The following is a 12,668-nucleotide window of genomic DNA, read 5'->3' as shown; positions in this document are numbered from 1 at the left end:
AAATAAAAAAAAGCATGATGAATGGGAGAGAAATTGGGAAATGACCGGTTGGTGGAGCAGTCAGAACACACAAATGTATTGATTAAGTTTGCCATCTAGTATGGGTATGGTTCATAACAACCCAAAACAATTATAATAGGAACATCAAAGATCACTTATCACAGATCAGCATAACAGATATAATAATAATGAAAAAGTTTGAAATACTGCAAGAATTATCAAAATATAACAGAGACACCAAGTGAGCTCATGCTGTTGAAAAAATGGTACAGATAGGCTTGCTGGATGCACGGTTGGCACAAATCTTCGATTTGTAAAACTCAGTATCTGCTACGTGCAAGAAAGCAAATTACAATAAAATGAGATATGCCTGTATAAGATCTTAACAATTTGTGTAATGTTTGACATATTAATATAATAAAGTGTTCAGTTTTTATACGTGTATATTCATGTCCCCAGAGCATTTAAAATTATATATAAAATAAATACTATTTAAAATGTTATTATTTATGTAAGTTATATATAAAATAAATTCAATAAATACTATGACTAAAGACACATTTCTGATTATATCTTATTTATATTCAGTTATATTCATAAATGTTATGTTCATCCATTTGTTAAAAAATAACACTTTTTTGTTATTCTGTCTTTTAGTTCAAGAACTTCCATTTTTAATTCTCACCTGTAAATTATGGGATAAACTACTTTTAGGTATGAGTCTTCTAGTTTTTAGAGTCAATCTAGTTCCAGAGAAGATTGTTGTGACAAATGTTATAACTAACCATACCCTGATAAAATATATGAGCTGTTAATACAAACTGAAAATCTAAGGAGCTTCCAGGCAAAAGAAAAAATTGTCTATACATTTAAAACATGTTTGTGAGTTCCAGTGTCTTCAATATTAGAAGACAGAAGACAATGGAATAGCAGCTACAGACTATTAATATTAAAGGACTACAAGTCAGTCTTGTATCCTCCTTAATAAATGGCATCATCTGCCACAGTTTCGAGTCCCCAACCTAGGAGGTATTGTTGAATTATCTTTTTCCCTTAATACCCATATCTAAACTATACATTCATTCAACAAACATTTATAAACTGATATATTTTTTACTTTTATGGAGCTTATGTATTTCTTGTGTGTGTACATTTTGGCTACTCTAAAACCAAAATTATAATTCAATCCCTATCCACAGCTACCATTCCAACTATGTCACATTTCTCTTTGGTTTGGGTAACAGCAATAGCCTCTTCCATAGGCTTTTTATTCTTTTATTATTATAAAAATTTCTCTGTGTCATTTCTGGATCATGATACTCAACTGCTCAAAGTATTCTGGTAAATTTCTGTTTTACTTGAAATCTAAACTCTTTATTTAACTCTTCAATCTCCTTTGTAATCTCACCCCTTACCTTTCCAAAAACACTTCGAACCTACCTCTGTCAACTTTAGTCACTGACCTGAAACTTCACAGGCCCTTGCATTTCTAAAACAATTCAAAAATTTATTTTTTCTGCCTTGACATTTGCGTTGGCAGTTCCCTCTGCCTGGATGCCTTGCTATATGGCTGGTTCTCTCTTGCATTTCATGTCTAAGCTAAAACGTTGATGATCCAATGAAGACTCCCAGACCAATTACCAGGCCTTCCATCCTCTCATATGTACTTTTTTTCTTAGCACTTAGCATTAAACTTAATTTTTAAAATAATATATGTATTTGTTGATTGTCTTCCTATCACCATCTCCCACCATATATATTAGAATACACATTCTACAAGATCAGAAACCTCGTTTTCTTGTTCCCGGATTCATACCTAGGACCTAGAAAAATGTCTGATGTAGCATTATTGAAAGAATAAACACAATTTTCATTTTAGGATTGAATATTAAACTGATTCCATTTAGAAGTTTAGAGTCACAAGGATAATTTCAAGAGCACCTGGAAATGTACTATTTCCTTTTCAATGCCAACTGAAGAAGAAAAGAATTCTAAAAGAATCTGACCTCATAAACTTCAGAGTATTAGGTATTTTTTAAACACTTGAGACTTGTTAGTTGATATTCTTTTTCACATAATGGCTCTTTGTCTCTAAACTTTCTTGTAATTCCATCTCTCTTGAGGTCACTAGAGGGCTTCACCCTAAGTAAGATATTATACTAACCTCAACAAAACCCCCACAATTTAATGTGGAAGTATCTAACCACATAATAAACTATTTGGATAGAAAGAAACAAGCTTGAACTTACTGTTAGATGATCTTATTTATCCTGTCTCAGGGAAGCAGCTATTTTTTTATGAGTTAAAGATAAAATGAACGTTAAAGTTACCACTTACATATGAAAGTGGATAGCTTTTATTTTCAACTCACATTACCTGTCATTCACTAGTCATGTATGATTTTAAGATGATAACTTTTGTGATAGTGTCCCTAATGCTTAAAACATTACAACTGTATGTTTCACAAATGCTAGTAAGAAAGTAAAGTTTAAATAAGTTAATGGGTGAAATTAGAAAAGCGACCTAACTTCAGAGGGGTTCAGAAAACTGAACACAGAGTAAGGACTAAATAGTTTGCAAAACCATATTGCCAAACGCATATTAGATAACATTTTGCTTCTCACTGATTTTGATGAGCAAACTTACTGGGCAAATCATTCAAATTCTAATCAATTCTGTGTAATCACCGAAAAACATATGTCTTAAAATATATGTTCAACAACATAGGAAGACTCTGTCTCTAAGAAAGAAAAAGAAATAAATTGGCCAGGCATGGTCGCACACGCCTGACTGTGTGTATATGTGTATGCACACACACATATAGAATAATCAAACGTAGAAATTCATCATTTTTCTTTCTTTTACTTTCACCATGTCATTTTTTGATAATATAAAACAACCAAGACAGAATCTGGCTTAAATTAAATTAATCAAACTCCTATTATAAAATGAAATTCAGAAACAACATAAAATACTTATAATTGCCTTTGCCTGTATGTGTAGGTGGGTGTGCATATGATTTCTTGACTGTTACATAGAGGAAAATAAAACAAGAGTAATTTAAAATAAAATAATAGAATATTAGAAGAAACAAAAAATATAATTTTATTCTTAAAAAAATTATAGTGAATGTGATAGTTATAAATGCAGACTGATGCAAGTACATCGTATTTGTAAATTGATTTCCATATGCAGTTTCTGATGAACAATTTTTTGTAATGACTCCTAATAACAGCAACAAAAAATACTATTCTTAGTTTTATTCTTTGAAATTTTAATGAATTTTAAAATCTTGCAAACATAATTCGTGTTAATTTCTAAGATAAAGTTGTATTTTGATACATGTCACTATTATCAAATATTTCACTTTAATGACTGGCATTAGGATAACTCAAAGTCTTATTGGACATTCAATTATAATCTTTATTTTCTGAGATTGTTCTATTATTTATAGGATGTCTGACATGTTTGTCCCTTTGCCAATAAGTTTCCCTATCTTTATAATGACAACCAAAACCAAACATTGTGACACCATTGAACTGTAACAAGTGTTGGCAAACTACAGCCTGTTGTGCCAAATATGGCCTATAACCTATTTTTTTGTATGGCCCATGAACTAAGAATGGTTTTTACATTTGTAAAGGGTTGAATAAAGAAAAGAAAAGAAGGGAAAAGAAGAAATGAACAAATAAAAAAGACTTTGCAACAGAGACACAGAAAATTATGTTTGTTTGCCCCACACTTAAATGTATGTTCCATGATGGTATATACTTTATCCATCTTGTTCACCAGTATAGGGTTAGAAATATTCCCAAAACATTAAAGGTCCATAATAAATATTTGCATAAAGGAAGAAAGAGATGAACTATCATGAGAGTCAAACTGTAAAATATTAACATTGAAAGGAAATTGGGGATCAAATTAAAGATGGCCAACAGGATCAAAATGATTAATTTATCAAAAAAACTTGGGACCAAAATGCTGTTACCTATTTTATGTAAAATTTTCAGTAACCTGTCTACTGAATTGCATACGTAAGACTGCCTATACAATTGAGCACATCTTAATTTCTTTTACTTTTCCTAACTGACCATGTGATATGTTGAGATGCAAACTGTATTAGTCTATTTTCACACTGCTATAAAGAACTATCTGAGACTGGGTAATTTAAAAGAAAAGAGGTGTAATTGACTCCTCAGGAAACTTACAATTGTGGCAGAAGGCGAAACAAAATACATCTTACCATGGCAAGGCAGGAGAGAGAGAGAAGAAATCTATACACTTTAAACCATCAGATCTTGTGAGAACTCACTGGCTACCATGAGAACAGCATAGGGGAAACAGCCCCTGTGATCTAATCATCTCCTAGGAGGTCCCTTCTTTGACACATGGGATTACAATTTGAGATAAGATTTGGTTGGGGACACATATCACAAACTATGTAAAAATCATGTGAGCAAGTAGTAGGCGGATTCATATTAAAATATTCAATTATTATTTTAAAGAAATACTCATGACAATACAACTCAAATATTTCTACTGTCTCGCCTTTATTGAACCCATTATGTTCCATTATAATTGACATTTTAAATATACAAATATAGTCATCACTAAATATTCAAAATGTATTAAATGGTAATGTGCAAAAAAGTTGCATTAATTGTGTGTGTGTATGTGCATGCATGTGTTTGTGGTTGCGTGATGTGTGTTTGTCAATGTATGTGTATTTGGCCACCAAAGTATTCTTTATATGTGTTTGTGGAAGCAGGAACTCTTTTGGTTAAGACAAATGTATTTTAAACGGATCTTCAACTATTCTAAAACTTGCTTTTGTGATTTTATTAAACTCTATCATGTTTATTTACATATCCAACTCCGTATAGTAATTTTATATGCAGCTTTTAGTAGCTCATACATATTCTGAATAGTGAAAATTGTAGGGTGAGTTTATTTGGTACATTTATTCTTCCATTCTCCGAAAGAAGATAATGCTTGACTTTATAGAATTGTGGATTTATTTGGACATTATAACTGAGTGTACCAAAGCAAGAGATTACTTAATAGAAAAAGTGTTTTTGAAATTATTTTCCCAGTGAATACCAAAGCACCTGTTTAATTTTTTTAATGTATTTAAAGTCTTTGGTGCCTAGCAAACAAATACGATATTGATTATGCCACTTACTGAAATTGCTGATCTTTAATTGTGTTGTTACATGCAGGAATAACCTTTATCAAAGCTTATTTGCTTGCAATAGTTTCCTAAACTCTTCTTCTTTCAAAGTATATCATATGTTATTCTTCATTTTTACTTTGCTTAGAAATGTTGCATATACAATTCTATTATCAGTAGACCGCACTATTATGATTGAAGTCCCCCATACAATAAAATTAACCCTTTCTTTACAGAGTTTTGTTGACTTGATCTAACATTTACATAAAATAGAAACTGTGAAGACTAAAAAATATGCTTTTATTTATTATTTTAACAAATGCCAAAACCCTCTGTTCCAGCTTAAATTTTAGTATCATTTCATGAAAAACAAGCTATATTTGTTGCATTGTTTTTGTATTAATGTGATATAATATCATTACCGTTTTTAACAGTATTAATATTATCACTGTTATTAACAATAGTAACATTAGGAATAGGGTAGTTTCAGTAACATTCATGGAAACTTTAACATTTTAAATTGATTGAAAAAAGTTTTCTAGGTATGTTATTGACATGGTAGTTCAAAAATAACTTAATTTTCTTTGTATTTATTCACAAAATGTTGGAAGAACCTTGGATGATATTGAAAACAAAAATATTCAAATATCACTAACCATGTTTTTCATAACTCAGATTCATACTGGCATGGGGTGAAACAAAAATAAAACTATTAGATATTCCACAAAAGAAAAGTTAGCAAGTGATTTAACACATTTGAGAAATATTGTTAAGTATATTCCCCGCACCGTTTTATTATTTAATTCTAAAGATACCTTTCTCTTTTCTGAATTACGTTAAAACCAAGAACCTAGCATTCACTTCACGTAATTCTGGATAATTTGATAAAAATCGTTTTCTCCAATATAACAAAATTACATGGATAAGTTACCATTGCAATAGATTTTTGTAGTATTTTAATAAAAACTTACCTGAAAATCTTATTGATAAAGCTATTTTCAGAAAATGCAACTGTTTGAAATAAACATTAAACATTTGTATGACTTAAGAAGTGAGAAGCCTTTGTATTTCATGTATTTTTTTCATACTTAAATTTGTATTCAGGAAAAGGAAATACATGGTAGCTTAGAATGGCCCAAATAACTGACATGTATTGATTTCTTTGTAAATTTTATTTTGAATATGATTGTCAATTAGCATTCTATATGTCATTCGACTGAATTCCATCTCACTTTTTAAGAATAATACGAGAAAGTTCTCACTAGTCTCTCTAGAAATTAGGAGTGGGGAATGAGGTACAGGAGATCAAATAAACAATTTTTTTTATTTATCTGCTCACACTTTTATTAATTTAATGTCTACATTTCCATTCATTTATTTTCAATAAATTATCCAGATATAGTTCAGCCATCTCTTACCTTCTTTCCCTCTCTGTGGAACAAGTTCATCACAAATTCTGTTGACTGAAATGAGCAAAAAGTCTGCTTAATGTTTTCTTCCTTTGACATAAAGAAGTCTTTACATTTTTCACAAAATATTACTTTGAATCATAAAAATCTAAATATTACATATTTTATATATAGATATAATATCAAATAATTACTTCCATTTTACATACAGCAAAACACTATACTACTATGAATATTAGAAGTCAGAAATGTATTTGCAATTCATGCATTAAAACCAAATTATCAAGAGAGGGAAAACTTGAAACAACTTGAAATTAAAAAAATACAACAAAGAAATCTGCAACTATAAATGTTTAAATTCATAGTCTTGGGATATTTATAGCAAACAAGAAACAGAATAAAAAGAGGCAATGGACCTTGTATACCTGACTGTGGAAATGCCTAATCAAAAAAATTCATCACTAATAAAATTGTGAAAATGAAACATTTTAATGCATACAAACGTAGAGATATACATGTTATAGTAGCACAACTCTTTGACAAGCATGCAATTTTGGCATAGGATTATTCATAATACAGAGCCATTAAAATGAGTCATTTTAAATGACATTTAAAACATTAAAATTTTTTTCCTAAAATAATACACAGGAAACACTGCATAGCATTATACTGCTAAAGAAATTACATTCCATCAGAAAAAAATGCCATGAGACAAAAATTGCAGAGCTAGCTGTCATTTAATATTTCTAAAAGAGGGTATATAATGGAAATAGGTATTATATATAAAGAGCAAAGTGTTCTATTAATGTAAACCTCATAGTAATATACATACATAGAAGTATATTAAACTCATTTTGCTTTATATGCTTAAATATTTTTAAATATGCACAGAATTTAGTGCATTATATTATTTATGATTCTGTCTACTCTTTGTTAGAATGAATAACTGTTTCCCATGGAACTATCTTAAAATTAAATTATAAATAAATAATAAATGCAATCACTGGAGAAGAGTAGCTGCTTTTGCCTCATAATTCTTCCAAAGAATATTGTGTTTGATTGACATTCTCTATAGCAATTGTTTTTAAGCACTGCAAATATTGAAATAATCAATTAATGTGATTTTGTGGTTAGCCACTAAAATAAATTTTAAATTATGAGGACATATTATTTAGACGATAAAAGAATTCATTTGACAACCATTTGACCTCCAAAGGACATTACTTTAAGAAGCATATCATTTATTTGATAACTGACAAAAGCACTTAATGAGAATAAGCTCTACCATGAAGAACTGTCAAATTATTTAAAATGGTATGCACCTAGAGAAAACTGAGCAATCTTATTGAACAGAATAGAAAACACATAAGTAAATCATTGAGTGTTTTAATAAAAATTTAAAAACAGAAAAACCAATGAGACAAATTATCTTCCCTACATTCTTCACCCAATTCAGATTCAAATTATCTTCCCTACATTCTTCACCCGATTCAGATCAGCATAGAGGCCAAATCACTAATTGTTTCCTCCAAGAGATGTAGGTCTTATCTTCTTCTTTCTGTCTGTGTCAGCTAAAAAACAAACCAAACAACAACAAAGAAGAAGATGTGGTAAATAACCCAAGACTCTGGCCATTGTAGATTCTATGAGATAATATATATTTTGTTGGATGCCATATAATGACTTTTGGCAGGGTTTTCTATTTATTTATTATATCCTCCCCACCTATACTTTGAAACCAATAAATATATCCAATATAAGAGCAAGTCAAGCAAACTAGAGAGGGATAAACGTAAATTAATTTAAAAATACTGAAAAATCTCATTTTTTTTCTGAAATTATTAAAATTAAAAGATCCGCTACTGGGAATACTGAATCGTATATTGGGCTTTGGAAAAGACTTAAGTACACTTATTTTCAAAATTATTTTCATGTGCGTGATATATACCATCTTATATCATACTCATTACACATGTCATCTCAAAGTCTGAAAATGAAGCCTTCTCTATTTTCTTTCTCACTCAAATTAATTGCTCCCTGTGTTTTAGTAGAGGGCTTTGTTGACAGCTGTTTTACAACACTGAACAAAGACTTTCATATATTAGAGTCATTTATGTATATATGAGTCTCCCCAAATGCCTCTTCAACTATAGAGCCCTCAGTTTCTAGGACAGAGCTCAGCATCTAACAGATGCATTATAAATTTGAATTTAATTAGATTCCAGCCACCTAAACTGAGTTGAAATCAGATAGTAAAAGGTTCCAACTGCAGTGGGAAAATTTGCAGAGATTAAGTGTTGGGACTGAATTTGAAGTAAAAAGCATAAAAGACATTTATAATACCAGTTGGAGATGAGAACTTATCACAGAAGAGATACTTAAGCACAGAGAAAAGAATATTAAATGACAAATAAATATAATTGCTTCCTGGGCCTATTTATAAAGACAAGAGCTCTATTATCACAAACAAGTGAAAATTTTTAAATTTTTCACTCTTTTAAAATGGTAATAATATTTATCTTGTAAATATGAGTCCAAAATGTAAAAATTATATGTTAACATATTTATTGTGATATAAAGGGAATTCCCATGTAAAATGCTATTACTGTTGCCTATCTTAATGTAATATATAATTAGAAATAGCTATAAAAATAGTATACTGAGAAAAATATTCATTCAATAAACACTATATGCCAGACACTGTTGTAGATGATGAAGATTTAAGAGGGGAAGAAAGAGACAAGCATCTTTGCTCTTGCTACTTTTTAGTTAATAATGTACACAATTCAGTACTCTTGCCTGTTTTTGAGCAAACACACAAAAAATTAAACTTTAGGTCTATAACAGCTTAATTCCACTCATATACATCTATTGAGAGGCATTCCTGAAAGATATTACTGTAATATTGAATGAGCAGAAAGGAGGTTCAGAAATAATTATTTTTTAAAATATTCCTCCTGATAAAAACTTCTCTGTAGTCTAAGTAACCTTAAAGTTTCTCAATTCTAAATTGTTAAACTTTCCATTTGATCTTTCTCTAAATGACTATAAATGTCCTTTGTCTAAGGAGCAATCATTTCTAGCCTAGGCAAACATTGCCTTCTCAGTGCCATTTGATCATGCAAATCTGGCAGCAGAGGAATATTTATATTGAATATGCAGAAGACTTTCAAATCTTTGAAAAGTGAAAGTTTTGAAAACAAGTAAAAAATTTAAAATTAAAAAAGGTAGCTAATGAATATTGGAGTGCAGTTACAACTAAAAGACAATTTCAAATAGCCAAATATGAAACAATTAATCAATAAAAGTGAATTATTTATCAAATAAGTAGTATGTAATATTAATAGGTTTCAACATTCATACTGAATATTCTAAAACATTCAAAAAAATTATGATGTGTTTAATCCTAACTCAAAACACATAAACAATGTTCATAGATAGGAATAAAAACTATCTTACTTTAAAAAAAGTTTGCATAAAGAATAAACAACAATTTGAAATTAAATACATATGGATTGTCATAAAATATAACAAAGTTTTATTATATTTTCTAGACGAGAAAGAGAAAAGATTGTTGTTGGTAGAGGAGAGCTGTAAGGGAGTTATTCTTTGGAAGGACATTCTTCTTTCTACAGCACTTTTTTATTAATATTAAAAAACTTTGTAGACTCATTTTTCGCTAAAATTGTACTAAAAAAGTTACAGCACAAGAAAATAACCTGTTGCATAAAACAAAATCTAAAGGTAAGCATGCTTTAAGCCGTGTGAACATGGCATAAATGCTATTTCACTCTGAAGTGTCATATTACCTCAGTATTTGCAGCTTGGATATGTACACAAAGCAACAAGCTGGAAAATCCAAATTTCTTCCCTACGATATATTCTGACTAAAAATTATGGTTGAGTGAAGTGGAGAGGACATCTTTGCCTAAAACAGTAATATCAAAGCATCGCATATTTATTTATTTAGTGTTTTTACATGAAAATCATTACACAAAGAAACGTTCTCATTATCTCAAAGTTGGCACAACTTTTCATGAACTGCAATGGATGAAAGTCGTAACAGAGGAGTCAGTGTGTGCTGTAAGTCTTTAGTCTATGACCCTTGGGAAGAGCAGCATGTTTGGCCTGGGGACTGCCTGAGAAGTTAGAAAAAGACTTTGCAGGACATCTCTTGGAATGCCGTTTACCTTGGAGTTCCAGGAGCATAAATATTTATTACTTTTAGAAATTTTGTCATACCAGACAGAGAAACAAAGTAACTTATACGTATATTATCAGCTAATTTTCTATTAAATTATTCACATCTACTACAAAAGGAAAAGCCCCTCATTAGGTAGATTATCACCTCATACTCTCCCCACTAGCTGCTGTTTGGCTTAACTGATCAAATGTAAAAGTATGTATTTAGGAAAACAAACTAAAGAAAAATTTTAGAGATAAGTTTTTCAAATTATTTATTATAATGTAAAATATAATATGAAGGTGCTTTTTAGAATAAAGCAGTCTTGAATGAGAAAAAAAATCTACCATGTCAATGATTGAGAAATTCTTTTTTAAATTTATTTTTATTTTCTATTATTGTACTTTAAGTTTTAGGGTACATGTGCACAACGTACAGGTTTGTTACATATGTATCCATGTGCCATGTTGGTGTGCTGCAACCATTAACTCGTCATTTAGCATTAGTTGTATCTCCTAATGCTATCCCTCCCCGCTCCCCCCACCCCACAACAGTCCCCGGAGTGTGATGTTCCCCCTCCTGTGTCCATGTGTTCTCATTGCTCAATTCCCACCTATGAGTGAGAACATGCAGTGTTTTGTTTTTTGTCCTTGAGATTAAAAGTAATTATCCTTAAATGTTTACAGCAAAATTTTAGACTTTTCCCATAAATTTTAAAATTTTCTGAAAAAAATTACTTAAAATATAATCCCTAACACTTTTAGAATATAACACATTAAAACTGACTTGTACCCGAGAGAACTTATTACATTTCATTCAATTTTATTAATGGGCAAGACAACATCAACACTACATATGAAGCCTAAGTTTTAATCAAATATAAATTCATAGATCAAAATATATACAACTGGAGAATTAATATAATATAGATAATAAAAGAAAAGACAACAAAACTCAGAAACAATTGGTTGAAAATATTAGCTTTCTGAACTGTCAAGTATCATTTTTGGTAAGAAATCTCTATTGCAAAACAAACTTTATAAAGAGAAAACTATCTGACTAGAACAATTGGTAAATTTTTGAAAAAATATACCAACATTTTTACCTCAGAAATGCTACCTGGAATATAAGATTTGTTGGAGTTTCAATTGAATTTTCCAAAACACAAATTCAAAATTTATATAAATTATTTTGGAACACACTTTTTTTAAAGAAAACAAGTTGGGGGAAAAAACTGACAAAACTCCAGAGAAAAATAAAATTCTTCTTCAACTTATTAAGGAGCATGATGTGATTATTTCAAGTAATAATAATACATATAAATAAGCACTCAATAAATTTAAGTTATTGAACAAAAATCTTCAAAAGACTACAGTTGATATGCACATCCTCTTAAGAAACCTAATAATATTATTAAGAAAGATAAGATTCATATTAAAATAGCTCAAGCAAAAACATCATAGTTCCAAAAACAGCCAAAGAGAAAGTTTCATTGTGCCAAGTCTTAGATCAGGGAAAAGATCGACCTAAGATATTGCTCTTCCAGAACTTTGCTCTTTCTAGGTTGTTGATAAAATGATAATTATAATAAGCAATGGATGTGTGTGATGGAAAGATGCCATTAGGCGCAAGCAAAGGTTACAGATTTCTTCACATAGATGGCCAGAGGAAGCATAAGACAAAGCTGTAGTGTTGATAGTTATTTGGTCAAGTCAATCTGTCCTACAGCTGCTGATATTACCAATTGATAGGGGCAAGATTCCCGTAAAATTCAGAGGGATTTTTAATATTCCTAGCCTATGGTTCTGTTCAGATACTTTTAAATAACTGGCAAACATCCTAGCACATAGCAAAATGGTATTTGCACTGACACTGGCTAGATCAAAAGTCCATTTCCCAATTTCTC

At 30.2% G+C, this 12,668-nt stretch overlaps 1 long non-coding RNA gene across 1 annotated transcript in view; it reads right to left on the bottom strand.

Annotated features, from left to right (window-relative positions):
- LOC116809502 (uncharacterized) overlaps positions 1–12,668 on the bottom strand; it is a 74,745-nt gene that overhangs the window by 48,715 nt on the left and 13,362 nt on the right. Inside the window, exons 4-5 of the long non-coding RNA XR_004369865.2 lie at positions 8,056–8,150; positions 6,589–6,633 (exon numbers count right to left, since the gene is read on the bottom strand). This is a non-coding gene — a long non-coding RNA (uncharacterized LOC116809502). The remainder of the gene's footprint in view (positions 1–6,588; positions 6,634–8,055; positions 8,151–12,668) is intronic.

This window comes from Hylobates moloch, unplaced genomic scaffold (genome assembly GCF_009828535.3).
Source record: "Hylobates moloch isolate HMO894 unplaced genomic scaffold, HMol_V3 SCAFFOLD_1, whole genome shotgun sequence".
Classification (NCBI taxonomy): Eukaryota; Metazoa; Chordata; class Mammalia; order Primates; family Hylobatidae; genus Hylobates; species Hylobates moloch.
The sequence above is the reverse complement of the archived record's forward strand: the minus strand, read 5'-3'. Positions and strand labels throughout refer to the sequence as shown.